The 15487-nt window shown below is 38.8% G+C and overlaps 1 protein-coding gene and 1 long non-coding RNA gene across 2 annotated transcripts in view; one reads left to right on the forward strand and one right to left on the reverse strand.

Annotated features, from left to right (window-relative positions):
• LOC127370261 (uncharacterized) overlaps positions 1 to 15487 on the forward strand; it is a 273222-nt gene that overhangs the window by 228660 nt on the left and 29075 nt on the right. The window lies entirely within an intron of this gene.
• LOC127369751 (cadherin-12-like) overlaps positions 1 to 15487 on the reverse strand; it is a 104850-nt gene that overhangs the window by 55428 nt on the left and 33935 nt on the right. The window lies entirely within an intron of this gene.

The raw sequence follows: 15487 nt of genomic DNA on the forward strand, positions 1-15487 counted from the left end.
TGCTATATTTCTCTATTCTTCATTACAGTCAGTCATAACAGGAGGTGACACTGCTGATTTGTAGGGTTGTGTGGAATGATTTCAGAAATGAGGTCTAATATTCTAAATGTTTAAATTCAAGCCTGGTTTGATTGATGCATCCCTTTGTCTCCTGATTAGGTATAATACATTAGGATGAGTAAAAACTGCTGAATTATTTTATATTGGAAATCAGGTTTATTGTGTTTTAAATTGCTACATGTATTTCTCAATTATGCTGCTGCTGTATAGTTAGAGTCACGCTTGCTTCTAATGGATGCTGATGACCTCACAATATGCTCTGGAGTGGTCATTTTGTTTAGACATCATACCCTAAAGTGACAGATGGAGTGCCACTGCAAAGGTCAGGCAGACATATGTAATGAGGGCAATGAGGTGATATGTCTTCGCCCCACAAGGCCGCAACACATTCTGCTGGGAGACAAACAAACAGTTCTACATCATGGCTGCAGTCGACTGCAGTGTTACAGTAGGAAGGGGATATTGAACTGAAGTGTTACCAGTGTTTGTTGTGATTTGTCATAATATATTCAAGCTGCTGTCATTTTCAATGCATTTCTGGATATTGTTCCACATATTGCCCTTTAAACATTATTTTAAGGTAAAATAGAGATTAAAAAAAGGGTGAGAAGACAACAACCTGATGCTAACATCAATCAGAGCACTGGTGATTTATCTTCAACCAGCTTTAGGGCCAGTGCATATTTATTTGAATTCATCAAAGGTCAAGTAAAGACTACAGTATATTAAGTATGTTAAGTAGAAGCTTCACAAATCTTTTTCTGTTTGAGGTGTCTTGAGGTGTCAGCTGCTGTGGAAACTGTCAACACATGACAACATCAAACATTTTGATTCCACATTTATATATCTGGCCTTAATTGGTAAGTGGATTTTCATTAAAAAACAAGTTTAACATTCATTTGACATGTTAAAGATCAGATGCAAAGCACTTATTATGATTTATGTATATTTAGTGGTTAGCAGTGACGTGCGGTCAGGAGAGGCAGGGGAGGCAGTACCTCACCTGTCATCATGGAAAAAATGAAATATATAATAAACAAATAAATTAAATGGTTATATTTATCAAATGGTTTGAACTATGAACTAATTTTCAATTTACCCTAAACAATTTTTGAATTTTCGCAGCAAGTCCACAAAGCGCACCCACTTGCTGGATGATGTTGTCAAGCGCTGTTTACCCAGAGCACCGCCTACAAGATGGAGCTCAAACTCTAGGCTGCTGCAGACCATAAGCATGCACCAAAATGACCTGCGCGCGTTATTCCACATCATTATGGAAAATCCTGACAGTTGGGATAATGACACGCTGATGATGGCAGCAGGATACGATTGGTGGCTGTCAAAAGCATCGAAATGCTTTCTCCTCACGGCATATGAGCGCATCTTCAATTAAACTGATGCAGTTTTCAGAGTGCTGCAAAACCAAGTGATGGACATTGAATATTGTCTTGCGCGCATCTGCGACACCATTCCAGCTCTCGAACGCATGACACTGGAGTTTGACAGTTTGAGAAGAAATGGCCTGACAGAAAGTGGAAACGGACAGTCGGTCAGAGTCAGACTGAGATGAACAGAGACAAGTGTTCTGTAACATTCTGGACAACATCAGTGATCAAAGGGAGGCCAGGTTTGATCATTTCGGCGAGCTAGCTTTCCTTGGTTTGGTGGATTGCGCAAAATTCTGTGAAATGTCACAACATTTTGATGACACGAAACTGCAGAGCCTGTCAAAAAGTCTTTGACTTTGTGAGACTAAAGACGGATCTCATCGGACTGTATAGCTCACAAATGGTGAGGAATGAACGTAAATCTCCTGGACAGCTTCTGAGGCAACAAAGTTACTCCAGCTGGTGCTCACTGTACCTGCTACGACAGTGTTGGTGGAGCGGTCATTCTCAGCACTGAAAAGAATCAACATACATCGACATACAGTCGGAACAGAACTTATCAAGGACGGCTTTCTTCCCTGGCAGTGATCTCCATTGAGTCGGAGAGACTTTTAAAACTGAAAGAAGACAAGGAAGACTTCTACAAAAAAGTAACGGACATTTTTGTCCAGAAGGATGGCGCATGGACTTCATTTATAAATAAGGGTAAGACCATAATAGCGTTTTTAAAATTTTGAAGATCTGTTTTTCATAACCTGTTATTCTAGAAGTGATTGTTGAAGAGTAAAAAAGCAACCCCTAGTGACTAACTGACAAAACAGATGTTAAGAAAAACTTCATACCTCATATTTAGACCTTTTGATAAATTGAAATAGATTTTTAATTAGTTCACCTAGTACCATACAATACAATACAGTAAATACTGTAAAGGGAATTATATTAAAGATTAAGACATTACTCATCGTATGTTCTTCTGCATATGGAACCACTGACAATATTTTCTTTATTTTTTGTCAACTCACTTTTCTCCAAGGCCAAGAGCAGGACTTTTTAAGCGGATCAACTGGCATGAAAACTGTTTTTTACAGTGACAGTTTCAATAAAGATTATTCAGACAAGTTGACCACATCCTCAACAGTCTGACAAGAAAAGAGAAAGACAATGTTACTTTGTGCAATTCTACTATGAAGAGTAAGTAAGAAAAAAAAAATGCAGCCACAGATGGCCTGAAGATTCTGACCTATGTTTTATCACAGCTCAGTCTCAGAGTTTCAGTCACAACATGTAAAATACCACTAGTACTGCTGCAAGGGATCTTTAGAGAGCAGTCATATGGGAAAAAGTAAACAAAGTCAGAGGCAACCAGTTAATTTAATCCACACACTGTCTGCCTAGTTTAAAAGTGAAGCTACGTGGACTGAGAGAAGACTCAATCATTGGACAGTGTTGTAAGACAGTGATCACTCAAGTCAGACAGATGCGTATCTACTTTCTATTTTAAATTTAAGGACCAATGTGTAGGATTTAGTGGCATGTTGCAGATTGCAACCATTTGAATACAGCTCAGCCTTCCTACCATGTCGGAGAAACTACGGTGGTCGTGAAACTTATGAAAAACCCCCCATCTAGAGCCAGTGTTTGGTTTGTCCATTGTGGGCTACTTATATAGCGGACTCTTTCAGTCACCTCCTTCCTTCTTTTGGTTTCGGCAGCATGTGAGGTTGACTGGTGCAGCTTTACCAATGCATTACTGCTGCACTGGAATCAAAAGGTTACCTAAATACTCACCTCTTTCTTTCTTTACAGTTCTTTATTCATTATAGTTCAGGCTTGACCAACACAACTTGGCCATCTGAAAACAAGAGCATGAGCAGTCTGATTGATTGGTGATGTCTGGTGATGAAAAGCCACAAACATAACAACAGGACATGCACACATTTACTTTAAACCTCTCTCAGTAGAGCAGAACTAATGCCTGATCTTGGCACCAACAATTATTTGAGTAATCTACTCACGGGCAGGAGAACACAGTTTTACACACACACACACACACACACACACACCTATACACAGTCCTGCTGGGCTTGTATTCTGGAAAATACAACCTTATTTGTCGCAGATGACCAGTGAAGGGAGAAATCCAGCTTCCATTTACCCAGGATATATGTTCAGCTGAGTGTCAGTGTGTGTGTGTGTGTGTGTGTGTGTGTGTGTGTGTGTGTGTGTGTGTGTGAGCATGGCACATGACTTTTGCACGGTGCGTATCCTGTCACAGCGCAGTGAATCTGTGCTACCCAGAGAAAAAGTAACCCTTACTCAAATAATGCGGTGGAAGAACAACTCATACATTTTGTTCCTTGCAGCCTTCTTCACTCCCTCACCACTCTCCATCCTCCCTCTCACTTCTGTCTTGCTAGATCTCTATGGAGCCAGAACGGTGACTTTAAAATTTGGCATCCAAAAAAACCAAAAAACAAACAGTACTAAAAAAAGGAAACATTGGCATTGAAACATTTGTATTGAAAACAGTCTTATTGGCATTGAAACAAGTCTTGGCACTGAAAAAAGAAACTAATTAAAATAATTAAAATCTTAAAATCTTAGTATTTGATTTTATTGGGATTTTTTTGTATTTTTCAATGACAATCTTCAGATTTGTTTTTCATGTCACTTTTTTTTCAGTGACAGATTTTTTTACAATGTCAGTTTTTTTTCAGTGTCACTGATTTTCAGTTTCAACTTTCTGTCACTGTTTTGGCGTTGAGAAGAGGGGCAATGGAGCGTCGTTTGGATATAATTTGCATATCGGCAGACTGAAGAAGTACGTCTCTTTTCCGGAACCCGCCGTCCGCTCTGAATGATGAACAGACTTACTTGCGGTTTGGAAGTTCCCGGTGATTAGGAAATTTTAGCAATGCCACCATGGCAGAGGCTTCAGAGCAGACAGCGGGTTCCGGAAAAGAGACGTACTTCTTCAGTGGGGCGGACTGGGACAATAATTACCATCCCAGGCCACCACGATTAACGCAAAACACCAAGAGTGAGTTAGGCTGGGCGCCTACTGATGTAAGAGTGTAAAATAATAAAGCAAAGGCTCCACATGCGCCCACACACAGCTCCCGATGGCCAGTCCGTCACTGAGTCTGCTGATATGCAAATTATTTGCAAACCATGCTCTACTTGAAAAAAAAAAAAATAAAAATACACATTTACATTTTTTTTTTTACTACACTTTGTCTGTTTGCATCTGTAGATTTCACCAAAAATGTGCATTAGATAATTCCTCATTTCCGGATTTAAAAGAAAGTTGTAATACAAAAAATAATCTTAATATGTCTTAATTAAAGTAAAGTTTCATGGTGATATCTATTAGCTAATATTTTTACCCTGTTCACCTGTAGTGTCTTTTACAATCCATTTTTTTAAAGGCTGTTCTCAAAATGAGTTTTTTCTCACACTCTGAGTCAGAAATCTCCACTTCAGTATTCCTATCTATTACCTATCTACTACCTATCTATTAGTCTGAGTATTTATCATTCAAAACCTGTGTCTGTATAAAACTTTTTCTCCTAAAAACATGATTATCTTACGGCTTTTTATTTATGGAGAGATCAAACGAGATATCCAAAATTCCCTCTGTAAAAAACCTTTGACTCAATTGTAGCAGCCCCTCATTCTGTCATTCTTGCTGTCAATTAATTTCCCTTTTTTCCTATGGAACTGACTGTGATTGAGAGCAGCTTGGCCAATCGGGATGTGATGACGCCCGTTCTTGAAGGCATAAGACAGGTGAGAAATTGCACGCCCAGGGCATTCTGGTCTGATGGACACTCAGTGTAGAACTCACGTTAGCAGATAATGTCAGCCACAAACTCTGGTCTTTAGGCCCCATTGAGATTTTTTTGCTGCTTGTTTCTGACTGAAAGTGAGTGAGTTTTCTTGCCTCATGATAACCTGCTTCATGCAGGTTAATTTTCATTGAAACCCTTTAATAACAATTTTTTACCTTTTGAAGAGGAATTTGTTAATTGATGAGGCATTTATTTCATTGTGAAAGTACTTTTTTTTTTATTATGCAGATAGAAACTAAATGTTTTTTATTCCAAAATCACCTATGCTCTAACTTAAGCATGTATGGTGGAACCATTGTAATCAAGGATGCACCATCAACAGAGGGCACTGTACAATGCAGAATGACCTGTAGAATATGACACGCCCACTTTGGTTCCCAAGAAAAACCTGACATTTTTTTGGTAGGTGCCCAAACTGGAACAAAACAGTGAAGAGGTTATAATTGAGTGCTTATGTCTTACATTGACAATAGAAGCAATTTAAAAAATAGTGACTTTTGTTTGTTCAAATTCAAAATTTCCTTTCATAACTGTTGATTTGTATAGAAACAAGTATGTAGCATAAACAAATGCCAGACACCACAGGATTTATAGTCTAAGCTAATTTGCAATGGCTGTCCCTAGATGGGCATTTACATAAAACTCAAACAAGAGAGTACAAGACAAACTGAACAGTAAGTATGTACATTAAAAAACAAAGAACTCAGCAAGAAGGACACAAAATAATATTTTAAAGCACTATAAAACAGGACACACCAGATCATTCATGACTAGATGAACTACCATATTTTAGTATTTTAGAGTTTAAAATGATCCCAGTCAGGATCCAGTTAAAGTTCTGTAGGTAGGGAATTCTACATTTTGATCCCTGAACAGAAAACGCTGTTTGTCCACATTAGGATTTACATAAGGGCACCTTACCATTTCCATTGGATGCTATAATAATTAATGTGCCCGCAAACAGTCTTGAATACATGATCATCTTGGTGGGTTTTCTGTATCTTCTTTATACAGTTTTGCTGGATGTGATGTCAGAAATGTAGCCACAGCAGCAACCTCCTGACAAACTTTGAACATGCAAGCCATTATATAACGTCATTTTCCACTGTCTTAGCCAGACATGTGACCTGTAGTCATTCTGTTCTCTGGATGCAGTTCAGTGTGAAGGGGAATTATTATTATATATTATATATTATTATCTTATTCCTTTTATTTGAGTGGAATGTTTGCCTGTAAGAGGTAATTAGTAATTGCTAAGACGTGCATGTGTTTAACCTCTTTAGTCCAAGCTGGACTCCACCTCAGTCATAATCTTCTAAACCTGCCTGCCACAGATTCAACCAAAGGTTTAAGCACTAAAAGCTCAGACTCAAACTCCATGCAGCATAAGGTCATCTGATTCCCTCTGCCCCCCACCCCCACCTTCACGCAGCCCTGCCTCCTCTGGTGATAATCAAGCTGTGACCCTGCTATTAGCACCAACAGCAGATTAATCAGGAGCCCCGGGGCACAAGTACTCTCTGGCTGGCCACCAGTGGAGCCAAGCTTACTCAGCCTCTTCAGACCTCGCACGTGTTTTTTCCGGTCTGTATTGGGCCAACAGAACTGCAGAGCTTAGATAAGTTTGCTTGAAAAAGTACTCCATCCCCAACTACTGCGAACGCATCCTTGAGAAAATATAGTCAGCAGTTTAAAAATCATGCACACACTCAGCCTAAAGATCTTACATTTGTGTCATTTCAAGGGATCCAAGCTCAAAATGTTTGCTCACCTGAAATTTATTTTCTTGTCTTCTTGTGTGTGCTGCACAGAACCGCCTGTGCTTAAATTTTTTTGTTAGTTCATTCCACAGACTGAGTAATTTAAAATGGATGTAGTCTCCATGACATCTGACACTGAATGATGCCTGGCTACTGAAAACAGCTGCTGGTGACGCCACCCTCCTGTCACTGAAAGTGGCCACAGCCTTAATTATGTATAACTTCAAGCGGGTCGTCCACTACTCGGAAGGTTGTTGGTTCTCCTCCTGCCACATGTTGAAGTATCCCCCTAAATTGCTCCTGATGTTGAGTATTGGTGTGTGAATGCGTGTAAAAGGGCGAATGTGGCGGGTAGTGTGAAAGTGCTTTGAGTGGTCGGAAGACTAGAAAGGCGCTATACAAGTACAGGTTCATTTACCAAATTGGCTATAGAGGTCAAAAGGGTTTTCGAACCAAGCTGTGAACATGTTTATTTCTGCTGTAAAGTTGGGCATGTTAATATGGGGCCTTATGGCCATTAGAGGAACTGCAGCTTTTGATACCTCAGTGTTGGCTTACGACTGTTGGCTAAGTTGACCTTACAAACAGTGGTCTCCTGTATCTGTTAGACCCATCCATCCAACCCAACCTCCTCCCAACGCAAACTTTTTACGCTCTTTATATGACATTAGTTATATGTATAAATAGACATGCTGTCTGCACAATAAGTCTTTTTTTCTTCCCACTCACAATGGCACAACATATCCAGACGTTTATCTTAATAGCATTAATGTGGCCAAGAAAACCATAATTTGTTATCAGATCATGCAAACCTAGAAAAGCTCACATCACCTTAAAAGACAATCTGATCTTACTTCATAACACCTGCTCTCCTTTCTTGCAGTTCATCCAGAGCTGATTCCTCTACACACCACCTCTCCCACTCAGATCCTCTACTACCCATCGAGACTCACCCCTTCTTTTCTCTTCCCGCTTTCTTTTTCTATATGCATTTTATCCATGTCCCTGTATTTCTGTTGTCATTTTGTAAATACTCTTCCTATCTACTTGTGTTGAAGAGTAACTAAAATTACATTATAAGTCAACAGAGCCTAAATGTTGTGAAACGGCACGCGGAATGCTAAACATTTGTTGTATATTGTTCACTTGCTGCCTGATTATATCCCACCCACTGACAGGAGCCACGATAACCAGATAATCAGTGTTATTCACTTCACCAGTCAGTGCTCACAATGTTATGGCTGGTCATTATGTATAGCGCCTTTCTAGTCTTCCGACCACTCAAAGCGCTTTTACACTACATGTCACATTCACCCTTTCACACACATTCATACTCTGATTGTTCTTGCACAGACACTCATATGTCAGCATCAGGAGTAATTTGGGGTTTAGTACTCAAGGACACTGTCCTCTGAGGCTGGGGGCCAATGTACAGATTGTTGCTGGTTATTTGACATTGTGTAAGTTAGTTTAGAGCTTACAGTAACATTTGAATATTTTTATTCATAATCAGTAATTTTGAACAATATAGCATACATAAATATCAGGTCTGCATATGTCCCTTCCGTCCCCCAAAATACTGAATTAAGAAGCTTTTCTCCTTTATTTAAGGTTAAACCAGCCATTGTCTGGGTAGGTATAAAAGCTAAAAAATTAAAAATAAAAAAATAAATAAAAAGATTAATTCTGAACACCTGTGGATACCCTACTTTTTCCTGTCAAAATGTCTATGGAGGATCTGCTTCCAAGTTTCAGCACCATGGACAGCTTCCAACTCATAATAAACCCTTTTCAGACATGCTTCTCATTATTGTGATGGCAATTTTACACATTGGTTTTGTGTCTGAATGAGCGCCTGCGACACTTTTGGATAAAAGCCACAATGGAAATCTTTGTTGGACCAGGTAACATTTCTGTCACACATCGGAGGTAAAAAAGCAATGTAATGAATTTAACACACTATTTAGGACCTTCCTTTTGTGTCAGATCAGTCTACAAATGTGTTTTCTCCGCTCGGGATGCAGGGCAAATGAGGTAAAAAAATAATAATCATTAGACCAGCAAGCGCTCTGTATTTTCAATGTTCCTTCAACTGCATGATTCACATTATAGACACAAATTAAAAACACTACATTCAGCATGTGAGCAAATATGAATTAAATGGGAGCCCCAGTTCAACATCTTGTTGTTCCATGTTTGCTCACTGTCTGAGTTTATAAAAGAGGCAGGATAGTAAATTATAAAATTGATGAGAAATCTTATTAATGGCTTCACTGTGAGAAGTGGGGAGAGTGTGCTTTCAGTCATGCTGGTCATTTGCTAAGGCTTCGATTTCAAAATAAGTTTTAAAATCCAGCAGTGATGCGGAGAGAACAGAAAACAGCTGGATTTATGTTTGACACATGAGTACAGTAGGTTATGATTTATTGCTCAGTGTTAGCAACACTAGACAGATGTATATCTAGTCAGGCTGTATAGAGATTTAAGCATATTTGCCACAGTTGCCACTGTGTTTACATAATTTATTCTGTGATACAGAGTGATGGTGGGCTACGCATGAACTCACTGAACTGGGTAACTATTTGGCCTTGTCTTAATACATAAGAGTCTACTTCTCTGGGACTGTTTACAGTGTTTCACTCACAGTAAAGATGGCTTTAGTAAGTGGGTTACTTAGAGGAGCCCGTAACTTTCCCATAGCCCAAAGTCCTTCTTTGGGCAGCTGTGGTTCAGAGGTAGAGTGGGTTGTCCACTAATTGGAAGGTTGGTGGTTCAATCCCCGACTCCTCTCTCTGGATATTGAAGTGTATTTGAGCAAGGCACTGAACCCCAAATTGCTCCCGATGCTGTGCATCGGTGTGTGAGTGTGTATGATTAGCTTCCGTTCTGGTGAGCAGTTGGCACCTTGCATGGCAGCCACCGCCATCAGTGTATGAATATGTGTGAATGGGGGTAGTGTAGCATGTAGTGTACATCGCATTGAGTGGTTGAAAGACTAGAAAGGCACTATATATAAGTACAGTCAATTTCTTCAACTTTTTAAATATCCGTTGGCATCAGCCCAAGCTCTGACCACTTACTGCTGTATCTCTGTAGCTGCCATATTGCTCATGTGTAGTTATATTTGTGAGACGGCTCCACGTAACCCCTTTGAAGGTCCAGTGTGTAACATTTAGGAGGCTCTATTGTCAGAAATGGAATATAATATTCATACGTACGTTTTCAGAATTTTGTATAATCACCTGAAAATAAGAATCGTGTATTTGTTACCTCTTCTTGTGGAGTCCCCCCCTGTTGAACCTTCATGTTTCTACAATAGCCCAGATTGGACAAACCAAACACTGGCTCTAGATAGGCACATTTCATGGCCACCGTAGTTTCTCCTTCATGCTTGGAAGGGGAAGGTGAAGCGAGTGAGTTGTGATCTGCAAGTACACTACTTGATTCCACTAAATCCTTCACACTGGACCTACAGGTGAATAAGCTAAAAATTCTAACTAACAGATATCACCATAAAGCTTCCCCAGTTGATTACTTACATTACAATAATTATTGTGTTCTCTTAAGTTTAATGTTTGAATATTCAAATAATGCATTCAAATGTGTTCATTTTCATATATTATATATATTGGATAAAGTGAGGTCTATTGTACTCCATACACAGTATCACTCCATACATCAGAAAATACCAGCAACAGTCATAAAACAATTTAAAAAATTGCCATGTTTTTAGGAATAAAATGTAATATAAATCAGGCTATGAATAATATATGAACAAAGCCCTCTGTAAACACCTTCAGAATATAGATAGGAATAACACTGGAAGCTCTGGTGTATGTGTGTGTGCTGCTGAAATGTAGATTTCTAAAATTCTTGAGGGTTTGGTGAAATCTACAAATGCAAAAAAGACAAAGTGTAGTAGAATAAACACCTTCATTTGGATTTGGGGTGTTTTCTTTACACTAGTCTGAAAGAACTAAGAATTGAAGCACAAATGACAAAATAGCTTTAATTTTCAACTCGAGATATTGTGATTCTTTAACAGTGCTGCTGTATCTAAATAAAACACCTGTGTGTCACAAAAACCCTCTGTCTGATGGACAAAAAGGATTCCTTTAAAAAATAGATGATGCCAGCAAGGTTACTTGTTGCATGTCTGACAGGGTCTGTTTTGTAAATGAACAGGTACAATCTTTGTCAATTCTGTTGATAACTGTGCACATAATATACAATAAACTGAGCTTTATATTGTTTGCAGTAGAACTGCAGGAGATTAATTGTCTGTTCTAAATATCAGCAGTTATCAAACTCCTTCATTTGTTCAACGGTGTTGGAACATTTAACCTAAGCAGCAGCCTTGAATCAGAGCTTTTTCTTCACATTTGAGCTAATCGAGCACACAATAAATGACTCCACACAATGTTTTTCCGGGCCACAGTGCTGAGGAAGAACAATACTTTCTGTCCTATTTCTTCACATTCAATTTTAATTCGAATAAATTATGCAAGTTGTTTGTTGCAGAAAATCTAAAAACTCTGCTTGAGAATTTTTATGTGAGAATCATTTATCAAAGGGAGACATCAGCACTGGAGGTATCGATACTTCGCTATTGATCTGCTGATCTGTAGTGGGCGCTGGGAGAGCTGGAGAGCACCGAGTGTACAGAGTGAGGGGACGGTAGCTGATTGTAAAGTGTTGATTGTGGACTGGATCATCATGCTGTTTCTGACCTGAATCTGACAGGCTGTTGTTGATTGTGAGAGCAGAGCGGGAGCTGACCTGTTGCTGAGTGTGGATCCCAGACAGTAATGTATTTGTCAGCGTAATTACTTCCTTCTCTAAATTACTGCACCGACACTTAAATGAGACCTCCTGTACTGAAATTTTCCTTTCCTCCACTTTCTCTTCTAAAGCTGTCACCTGAATCACACCACCATTCACCCAATCCCAGTCATGAGAAAGAATGTATAATATAATGATCATGCTGGTTAAATTACAACATGATTCTATACTAAGAAGTTGAAGTAGAATACTTACAACATTTAGAAAGGATCTATAGTCAGACATTTAATATAATATTCATAGGTATGTTTTTATTAGTGTATAATCACCTAAAAATAGGAATCATTGTGTTTTTGTTACCTTAGACTGAGCCTATATTTTCATCATAGATCACCTTCCCATGGAGTCCACCATGCTTTGTATCAAACCAGCTTTTTTTTACTGGAGTACAAGATTTGCAGAGCAGGGCATCTCTGCAGCTCTACAGTACTCCATTATAATGCTGTGTCACACATTTTACTTTCAGCAAAAAATTATTAACCTTCTGCGAATTGGAAATTGCATGTGGCCATATTCTTCTAAAAATAATATATAAATTGTGCGACCTTATGAAGCACCTTCAACACAGTTAGAAGTTTAATTTGTTAATCTTGGAGTAATTTGTCTTGATTAACAATGTGCAATTATTTTCTTTTTTCTTTTTTACTGCAGCTACTTCTGATGCAACATTTTATGCATTTAAGTGTAACTAAATCTGTGTCCTCATCCAGTTTTGCTGTGTGTCCCAAACTAAATGGGAATAGATGGGATTTTAAAGTCAGTAGTTCTCAACTGCTCTCATCTTGGATTCATATTTTCCCATGGTCATTAAGTCCCATTCCACTTTTATAGAATTCAAACAAAGCATATGTATTTTTCAAATAGGCTAGTAAACACATATATAATATTGTTTTCAACATACAATATACACATATTTTCACCCGTCATAAAAATGCATTATTCTAATAATAAACTGAGTATGAATGAGGGATGAGAACCAATATTTCAGTACCAAGTCAATGCCGAAATTGTGACAACATGAGGCTGCCCATTTTTCTACAGTACCCTAGAATCAGTCAAAAAGTCAACCCACTGGTTGAGAAAGCACACTTTGGATTTACTGTTTTTGATTACATAGCTTCTACAGGGATTTAACACTTTATTGTAGAATTTAATTATGATAACCATACCATTACAGCCATATAACTGAAGGATTTATCCATTAATTATTATGACATTTCTGTGTTGCTACCACAATAAAGAAGTTCTTTGTATCTGAGAATGACTTCCTGTGTGGAGTTCATCTTGTAACATCCAGCTAACTGAATGAGCTTTTACTGCTGCACGTTTGCTAACTTTTAGGCCAGATTTGAAGTACTGAAATGTATTAAATCATCAGCAATCAAATCAGGCTAACGCAGTTATCCACATACCAAGAACAGAGCCCAGGTTTAAGATCAGTGTTAGCTTATCTGGGTTGTTTTTCCTGAACCACATGATGCAGACATGTTTCGACACAAATCCACATTATTTGATTTGCCAACAGAAATCCTGGTCTCGCTTCCTCTGACCCTCGTTACCTCTCTCTCTCTCTCTCTCTCTCACACAGACACACTCTCTCTCTCTCTGCCAGCTGGAGGTCTCTTGCCTCCTGCAGAGAAAAAGCTGCTGCCAGTCTACTGCGGTAGGCAGGCTGGTGGAGAGCTGCTGGCAACCTGGTCTGCCAAACTGATCACATCCACAGTGGCACCCTGAGCTCCTCTTAATACTTTGAGGAATGTCATCTGGAGTTTGGTGCAGGAAAGGGTTTTCACAACTAACTTGTGTATAGTGAGATTATTGGAAAGGGCAGAGCTGAGAAAATTTGGCTTCCCTGGTTGGGAAGATACCAAACACTGTACTCATCATATGAATGTATTTTTTAAGAAACTTGTGTCTGCCAAAATCCACAAGAAACAATGTACATTAGCTACTGAAGGCCAACTCCAGCTTTTTAATTTTAAGTCTGGATTTCTACCAATTTATTCAATTTATCGATTTATTTCATCACTATGATTGGAACAGCAGTAATTGTTTTGTAGATTTTTGCCATTACTGTTTTCCTACAGTATATTACGCCTGTCCTAGCATGCATGACCCTGCTGTCACACCAATGTACAAGTGTGACACTGTATACAGAGTGAGGCCATTATTTTCTGCACTCTACTGAGCGGTGTCATGAACCACAGCTGCTATTCAGTCAGGTTTTGTGGGCAAATGTTAGCTAGTCACAAATTCTTGTTCAGTACTTTTTTGGTAATCCTGCACAGACAGACAAACCCACAAATGGCACAGATAACAACCTTGGTGTCAACCTTATCTCAGTTTTCTTTCAATGAAACAAAAAACAATGTTCAGGCCACATCTAAAATTATTTTCTTAGACTTATGGAGGAGCCAAAGACCAATTTAAGTTAAAGGGAATCTCATCCATACATGTCTTATGTTGAGCCAATGAGTCAAAACACTAATATGTGATGTGTATTATTGGGATCCCTATGCATCTGGTGGCTTCACAGATATTATTAAAGAGTCAATGCAATGGCAATGCACAGTCAACATCCTTTTTCAGTTAAGTATTGGATGTATTGTTTGGTCTATAGTTTGCCCTGAGACAGTCCCTTTTGGACATTATTTTATCTCCTAGACTCCTTACTTCCTCCCCTTGGATGTTGTCTTCAATTACTGAGCAGTGCAGCCATCGATCCTGGAGGCACAGTCTTCAGAGAGGAGACTCAGACAACAAAGAGGAGTGACAGGCTTCAGAACTCCCCCCTCGGCTTGACCCTCACCCCTCAAACACCATTGTCAAAGATGAAGGGAGGTTTAAAAGGTTTGAAAACAGATCTGCACTAGGAATCTGCAGCCATCACTGACAGTCAGGATGCTTTTTGACTTATTATCAATACCCATAAGCAAGAACCATAAGATTTTACAATTTTGAAATTTTACAAAATGCACTAAATTCAATAAAACAATATTCATTCTGAAATACTGGTTTAAGAAAAGCCACTTTGGAAACATATTATTCTATATAAACAATTAGAATAATAAATGACTCATAATTAAAACAATAAATGTGTGACATTACTTGTTTTTACTAGCTGCTTCGATGCCAGAAGATAAATGACAGAGGGAACAGAACCAAAGAAAGTAGGATTTTCTGTTTAAGCTTGACTAAACATTATCAGCTGAAACCATCAAGATAACCACACAGGAACACATTGAAAGGGCTCCAGAATCTGAACTAATCCCCCTTCAATTTTAGTTAAGTACAACAATACTGAAAATATAGCACATAATAAGGAGGAGAGGTGAACAGTCATGTCATGATGTAATAGTGAGAAGTGTCAGGTTATAATATCTGCACTGTAGCCTTCATGCTTCATCGGCAGGTAGCCAAGCAGCTGGTGAAACATGAATGAATCGTAACATCACCCATTGGTTTGTGGACCACTGTTTTGAAGCCTCAAGTTTGGCATTATGGTCATTGCCATGTTATTTTGCAGCCAGCAGCGACATACTGTGAGTTGAGTTGCGCTCATTGGCTGCTGAATTTCAGCTTTCCA

The sequence above is a fragment of the Dicentrarchus labrax genome, unplaced genomic scaffold, assembly GCF_905237075.1.
Source record: "Dicentrarchus labrax unplaced genomic scaffold, dlabrax2021, whole genome shotgun sequence".
Classification (NCBI taxonomy): Eukaryota; Metazoa; Chordata; class Actinopteri; family Moronidae; genus Dicentrarchus; species Dicentrarchus labrax.